The sequence below is a fragment of the Monopterus albus genome, unplaced genomic scaffold, assembly GCF_001952655.1.
Source record: "Monopterus albus unplaced genomic scaffold, M_albus_1.0 scaffold125.1, whole genome shotgun sequence".
NCBI lineage: Eukaryota > Metazoa > Chordata > Actinopteri > Synbranchiformes > Synbranchidae > Monopterus > Monopterus albus.
The window spans coordinates 759,567-767,883 of NW_018128005.1; positions in this window are offsets into that span (position 1 = coordinate 759,567).

Here is an 8,317-nt window from a genome sequence, read left to right on the forward strand (position 1 = left end):
CCAGGAGTAATGTGCTGCACTATTTCTTGGCTGGATGCACTGACTTCCTGTGGTTGTCATTGTGAAGTGGAGAGGCAACCAGTGGCAACTTCAGGAAGTAATCCTTTAAAAGAACAATAATATGGAAAGACAACTTTTGCTTTGCAGAAGTATTTCTGAGACTAACCCAAGTCCATTTAACACAGCTCTGTTAAGTTGATTAAATCTTTGATTCATATTTTCCAAAAAGATTTAGAACTATACAGCACAGACTGAGACACATATCTTAGTACAAAATGACAACTTCAGCTCTGTAAATTACTGTGTACGTAAACGTGTGACTGTAGGCCAGACGTTTCAGTGTCTTTGCAGTAATCCCACTGGCTAGCTCCTGTGCCTCTGGCGTGGAGCTGGGATAGTGGCGTTGGGTTTCGCTGGCGGGCCGTTTGACCAAGCTCACAGGGGATGAGTGGAGATCCTGAGCGTTGCAGAGGCACTTATGAAGGACACACATTGTTGCCAGCCCTGGGGAGAAAACCGAGCAGTCTGGCAACACAGGCGGAATTTCCTACTGCGATGTTATCTCACACAAGACATTTAGCCTCAGCCAAATGAACGAGAGGGACAGAAGGAGGCAAGAGGGAAGAGGGGGAGGGTGGAGAAAGGGGGGTAGATGGAGAGGCAGGGAATGATGGAGGAAAGAGAAGGGTGAATAAGAGAATAGAAAGGAAGACACAAAGAAGAGAGGATATGGATGATAAAGAGAATTACAGGGTGTGAAAGGGAGATAAAAGAAATGAGACAAAGTCAAAGAGAGAGTAGGAGATAGTGTCGACAAAGACAGAATGAGGGATGAGAGGAGCCTGGAACAACGTTGAAACCATTCTTTGCTGTGCACAAAGGACTCATGTTAGCATGTGCTCTTCTTTGGGATGGCAGCATCAGACCAGGCTCACTTTACATCTGAAAAGATGCACATTTGTATGTTAAAATGTTTAATAGCTTAAAGCACTTATCTGAGCTGGCCATCACCCAAATGTGCAGATAGAAAAATTCTTCAGCCTCACAAGTGAACAGAGGTACTCCTCAATTTGTTCACACAGATGATTAATTTGTACCCCCAAATAACACCAAGCAGCAACCTCCAAGGCTGAGAAGCACTTCCTTGAATGGCCTCTTGAGGCTGGTTTTTACAGCAGAAATAATATGTTTACAGCCTGGTAGAAAAACTATTTTGGTCTCTATAGCTAATTTCCCCTCTTATGACAACTGTACAGGGGAGACTTTTTATACAACGCGATAAAAATTATCTATAATTATGGCTGTAGCTGCTTTGAGCGACAGGTGGCTCGCTGCTAGCACTCTAGCAAGCTTCACTCACATGTCACCTCTTTTCCCATTTTTGTACTAACTGGAGTTAGGCGGAGTCCAGCACCTCCAAGATGGTGACAGCCAGACTTGAGCTTCAAAATTACTCTTCAGAAAACCAATGAGTGACATCAAGAAGTGTATATCCATCTTTTATATACAGTCAGTGATTAATACTTTGGTTCACCTCACTAATTGGAGCCATTTTGTTATCCTGCGTTGACAGCTCCACTGCTATCAGTGTGTGAAAGTGTGTGTGTGTGTGTGAACGAGTCAATATAATAGTCAAGTGCTTTTCCTATTAAGGTAAAAAAAAAAAAAAAATCAAAGCGCACATTGACTTACAGAGGTTCTTAAGACACATTAGGTATTATAAAACACTACGCTGTGAACAAGCCCAGGGAATCTACACTGAATTTCAAATCTAATACCTTAACCATTCAGCCATCAAGCTGAGTTCTCATCATATGAAATCCAATAATTTTAGCTGAGGAAAACAACTCTACAGTCAAGTTTTAACATCTGTCTTTTTTAAACAAATAAAGAACTGGCTATTAAAGCCACTCAAAATATTGAAATTGTTCATGAGCTGTCAAATTTTCCTGCATTTTGTGAAAAGCAGTGCAGCCAAAGCTGTTCAGCACAGAGTCAACAAGGAGTGTGGCAACGTCTACTCAAAGCTGTTCCTGCTGTAGAGTGCTTGGTCAGACAGTTTTGATACTACATTTGCTATTTTGATGCTACAATGTTACAGTCTTATGACCTTTGTACTGTGAGAGTCCATCAGGCTGAAACACAGTTTGAATCTTGTACACTACAACAACATTTTCAATAACATGTTGAATGTGTTTATTTTTAAATGGTATTAAAATAGGAGGGGTGTGAGAGAATCCAGCATGTACACAACATAAAGCACCTTACCTTAAGATTTTAAGTTTATGACACCAACTACCACATTTTTTGTCCTGATCAAGTCAAAAAACATTAACTACTAAGAGAAAAGATGAAAGTTTATTCACCGTCTGAAGACAAACACATTTGTACAAACTATAATCTAACGTTTTATTGCTTACAATTCAAAGAAGGTTGCAGATAGTGTGCACAGTGTTGCAGGAAACACTGGGAAGACTAGTAAATGTTTTACACTTGTTATGCAGCCAGCATTTTCAGTGAAGCCAATGGCTTATCTGCAGACTGGAATTTAAAATGCTAGATAATAATTACCAAAGGCTAATCTGTCCTGAACTAATTCACACCTTTACTGTGACTTTATAGGAGGAAATTGTTTCTTAAAAGCATGAAAATGATTTACAGAAATTTAGACATGAGTGTCACACTTTGTTAGATAAATACTTGAATGTCATTCTAAAAGATTTTATTTGTCATTGTTCTATAGGAGCAAGTGTGAGTCATACTATCAGCTGGTGAATATTAAATTTTGGGATGAAACAGTTTCACCAAGTGTTTACAGTGCTGCAGCTGGAGCCAAAGTGACAGAGTGGCATGTGACGATGAACTCTTGTCATATGTAGGCCTAATGCATCTCTCTGTTTAAAGGACACTCTCAGTCAAAGTGAAGATTGATCCTTAGACTGGCTCTAGGTGCTTTTCGACTGCTGTCACATCAAAACCTTTGTATCCTCCGGAGCTGAACGGGGAAAAGCCGTGAAGCACGCTCTTAAATTTAAATTGATAACCTTTGGTTTTTGAAAATGCATCACAGGTTTTGCATGGGGTTCATGTTTCACCTGACCAAGGCTAATCAGTTTACAGTGAGTAAAAACTTATTAAGTTATTCAACTTATTAACTCATCACGCAAATAGAAGTAGTCATCATATATCCTACACCATATCATCTGGAGCAGAAGTGTTCTGGGCAATCATTATCAGCCTACAGTCATTTATCATGCAGATATTGTTAATGTTTTGCTAATGTGTCTGAAACCTCAGTACTCTCTGGTTTTAGCTACTGGGGCAGCAGCACCTGCTACATAGAATTTCTCCAGAGCTCCACAACACATTAGCCAACTGTTTTGATAGGCTGAATCCTCCATTCCAGGTAAGCTGACCTTGTGTAAAACTGTTGAACTGCCCCTCTAATAAAAATGTTTCTTAATCATGTGCACAAATGCAGTGAAGCAGCAGTCAACACAAGTCCATCAACAAAATAACCACTGGCTACATTTTAATGCAGTAATGTGGCACAGCCTACAAAAAATGTGTGGATGCAATGTTCTCACACCTGTAGCTCGTTTACACTAAAATGCCAAATATGCTTTGAGAAAATGTTTAGAAAATACAATACTAGTTCATACTTTTGCAAAGAAGACATGCAGCCTACAGTCGACTGAGCAGAAAAAAGGCAGCGGATATTGTGCATATACAACAACATACTGAACCGTACTGAGACCACCTCCAGGAAAGGGTCTCAGGTCTAGGAAAAACGAACCAGGGTTCTATTCGACCTGACTAAACAAGGCAGGTATGAACGTCCCCTACGTGTAAAAATCCAGTCCAAGAATATACTTATCTAAGCATAAAAATGCTTTGACATAATGTAGGAACGCATGATTTGTTACTTTCAGAATAGCTTTTGACATTTTCTTTTAAATATGTGCAGATGAAATTGAAATCCAGGAAATGAAAAGAGCAAGAAGGATTAACATGTTTCCTGGATAAATAAGGGAAGAGTTGAAAAGCAGCTCCAGGAAATCTGTGCTGCTTTGTGAAACATCTGCATATGACATATGACCTGTCAATCTAAGTCACAGTTGGACCTGATTAAGCTGATGAAACCAATAGAGAACCACCTGAAACTGACAAAGACACATTCCACTTTGTACATGTCTGACGCTGTTGTTCCAGCAGCAACAGGCTGACAGTCATTTGAAGGCAGCTCCAAAAATAAACCACCTCAACAGGTCTTTGATAGTCTCTCTTTAAAGAAAAGTGCCAGTGAGGTGAACTAAGTTCACTTGTTTCCAGTGCAAATGAACTTGAATCAAAAAAGTGTGTTGCATCATGTGGCATCATCTTGACACCTGAGCAGTGATTTGCATATACTTGACAGCAGCGGGGCAAAACATTTGTAGTTTGGCTTGGTCCTTTCAAATACATTGTATTGATTTAATTAAATGAATTTTGTACAGCAGCTGAACAGAACCAGGTCGGCATTCAGGCAACATAGGCCTAAAACCATAATATATAGCAAATATTACAGTAAGTAAATGACTTCAGAAACACATGACCACGAATAGGACACTGATTTAAAATGTACAGGGTACCATGCCAGCCATTAGTCCAAAGCAACAAAGGTGAGTGAGTTAAATTAGTGGAACTGTTTAGCACACTCAGTGCTGTCAGCAAAGACGGAGTTTTACTTTTTTAATTCTCCTCTAGGTTAAAAAGCTCAGATTATAAAACAGTGACCCTGGCCTTCATAACTCTTCACCACTGACTGAATACAAAACATGGACAAACCCTCAGTGACATCACCCATCAGTTTTCTGAAGAGCTGTTTTTAAGTGCAAGTTTAGCTGTAACCGATCTTGGCAGTGCTTCACTCCACCTGCTACAGCTAATCCAAAAATGGGCAAAGAGGTGCAGTGTGAGTGGAGTTCACTAGTCAGCTAGGAGCTAGGAGCTAGGACCTAGGAGCTAACCACCTGTGGCGGGACCCTCCCACCTGTTACTCAAAGCAGCCGCACCCATAATTATATGTAGCTTTTAGTTCCAGCATAATTTAAACAGGTGGGTTATATAAAAGGGCTAGAGTTTTAGGGACACAGTATGTGATATTTTATGTCTTATGTATTATAAGTTCAGTCTTTAACCAGTCACTTACCTAGCTAGCATTTGTGCAAATAAATTATTTTGGCATTATTGAGGAAATGGGAAGAAACTGGTACAAAACAATATGATTCTTATTGCATCTTTAGGTGCTGCAGGCTTCAGCTCTATGGTTGCTCATATTTTGGTGATCTAGTTATTTTAGCCTAAACCCCACTGCAGCATTCATTGTAATATGAATGGATACTTGTTGCCTTGTCTGAGTGAAGAGGCTCGGTCCTGGTCGACTTAGCAGTGTGACACGCGATAGGGTCCAAATCCAAAGTGGAATGGCTGCAGGCTTCAACCTGTGCTTAAGAGGGTCACTGCCGAACAAAGAGAGTTTAGTCACTAGTTGAGAGGCTGCATCCACAGAAAGGAGCAGTGTGTGTGTGTGTGTGTGTGTGTGTGTGTGTGTGTGTGTGAGACAGAGAGAGAGCATGTTACAGGTTGGAGTTTGAATTGAAAAACATTTCTAGGAGATAACTGTGTGCTCCATTTGCCTTGTTTGTCTTGTTTCCTTCTGCTTGCTCCATCTTCAGAGGTGAAGAAAAGATGTTAAATATGTATTTAATGCAATGAGCCGTTCTTCCCTCTAAGTTGCCGTCAGAGGCAACGTGAGCCTCTGACCACTGCTGGGTCACATTAACAGCTCTGTAGGTTCAGTTTTCATTCAGACCAACCTTTTACCTACAGTACCTGTGGAACAGAAAAAAACCCTCCAAAACTTTTCAGTCCTGTTCTTATAATTCTACAGTTAATAATTCTGTGCATTAGAGATGATAATTGAGAATGACGTGGTAAAGTGGTATCATAATTTTTTTCATAAAGGTTTACATATTTAGCTTATATTGAGGCAAACAAATTAAGCTGCCATTAGAATAATTATAAAGGGATGCATTTCTGAAAGAGGCTTAAGCTGGTGCACTGTAAAGAGTTAAAGTGCTTTCATAAATAAAGATGCACATCTGAATTAGAGTGTAAATACCCGAACCGCGGCCAGTGGAGCCCGTCAGTGCCCAAGGGTTTGGCTCAGGTTCAGACACATAGGTCAGACTTTAGGCTAGACGGCTGGAGCACTAAAATGTCTACTTTGTTTAATGATAAGTGGAAAAACAGTGTAAAAAACAGTTAGATCAGGCTCGGGTCGGGTTCTGATAGAATTCCAAACCATGCTCTAATCTGAATGTCACAGTGTGGCACAGAGGTATAGGTGCAGGTGTTTTGACACACATCATAGTGTGTGTTGCCCTAAAGGTGAAGGTGCATCTATTACCTCAGTTGTGTCTGATAATTTAGCTTTATTGCTGCATTTACAGACAGAAGCACACTGGTTCTATGGGTCCATCCACTAACACTACCAAATGAATAATTTGAGAAACTAAGATTCTGACAGTGTTGGTATTTGTGTGTTTATCTGTGGTGGTTGTGTGTCTGGGTGGGCGACTGTACGCAGGCCAAACATGCACTGACATTGTTGTCTAGTTGTTTAGCCAGAAGCAAGAAGTAAGAATGAGATTTTCACAGAGTCTTGCCAATTGAAAGAGATTGTCCAGTTAGGTTTTCCCAGACAGTTTGAGAATGTCAGGCCGTGCTTTTTGTCCACAAGTGCATCTTGAGAAAATCAATTCAGACGTCTTTAAAAGCCTTCCATGTTTATTATTTATTCTTTTTATGTGTCAGGTCACACCTGCCACCTCTCCTGAGCATTGCACACTGGATCCATCCAGTTTCTCAGGAGAACTGATTGACGTGAAGTGTTCTATTCAGCCAGTGATATCTATTGTCTCAGACCTTTATTGGCTGTGAACATCATACAAGCTCAGCTTTCACAATAAACTCCTCTTTCATTGAGAATGCATCAAAATCCCCAGACATGACTGCTTGAAACAATATCTGTACTATTCTAGAGGAATAATAACAGTAACTGTTCCCATCCAGTCAAGAGTTACATTTTGTGCCTTTCTCATCTATTATTGCAACTCCTAAATCCAGACCCTTGTAGCTCCTGCGGCTTCCCACATAGTTTTTGTAAAAAGGCTCCTCAAATCAAGGAATATTTTCACCTCTTGAGCCATGTGTGAAGTGCCAAACCTACGAAATACAGCGAGTGCCTTGGCTTTTCACTCCGCCTGGCGCACATGATTCAGTGTCGGGCCATTTCCCACAGCAAATAAGCTTAGAAAGCTAAGAAGGAGAAGAAAAGAAGAAAGTCCTGTCAAGTTTTTCCACTTGGTTTTGTTCTCTTTTTCTGCCCCTGTGTTTTTTCACCTCAGTACCTATTTATTGCCTTTACTGCTTTCCCCTCCCTCCTCCACCTCCTCCCCTCTCCTCCTCCTCCGCACGTCTAACATGTCATTCTTCGTCTTTTGTAACTACAGGCTTTTTTCCCTGTTGAACTCCCTGCCCTCTCCACTCCTTTGACCCTCCCTTTCCCCTCTCAGGGGCCTAATTATCAGCCAGCATTAAATAAAAACATTTATATTTCTCCAAAAATCCAATTCTCTCTGTGCTTTCTTGGGACAATTAGGGCTTGTGATTCTCCCCTCCCTCCTGCTCCCTCTTTCTGCCTCTTTCTCTGCTGAGTGGCCATTCACTGGGGGTCTCTGTTGCTCTTTGTGATTGGCTCGCTCTAGGACTCCTAGGGAGCGGTAATTGTGTCTTATTAAGTCTTACAGTAGTTGTGAGGGGAGTGTAGCAGAGTGGAAGGTGAGGGGGAGTTTGCTGCACAAGGCCTTGCAATTAGAAATCCCAGAGAGCTCGAATGGGAGCCCTAATCAAACCACAATGGCCGGGCCTGCCTGCCTATTAGGCCAAAAAGGAAGTGTTGCCATTGTCCAAACACACACACATACACATGCAAAGACATGCACACACACACTGGGATTGGATGTAGCACAGCAGGGATGGATGTATTTGTGTGGTGGCGTCATCCCAGGGGCCAATTTGGAGAGACTGGAGGATTTAAGAGAGCTTTTCACCACCTCAGTCACGACACACACATTCATGCACTCAGAAAGTCATGCACACACACACAGGTGCGAGCACGCACACCCTTTCCATCCATATTGAAGGCTAAAAGGGGTCTCATTAGCGATGTTCAGGACGAGCTGGGAGTTTGCTTTCTGTTTGCTCATTTGTT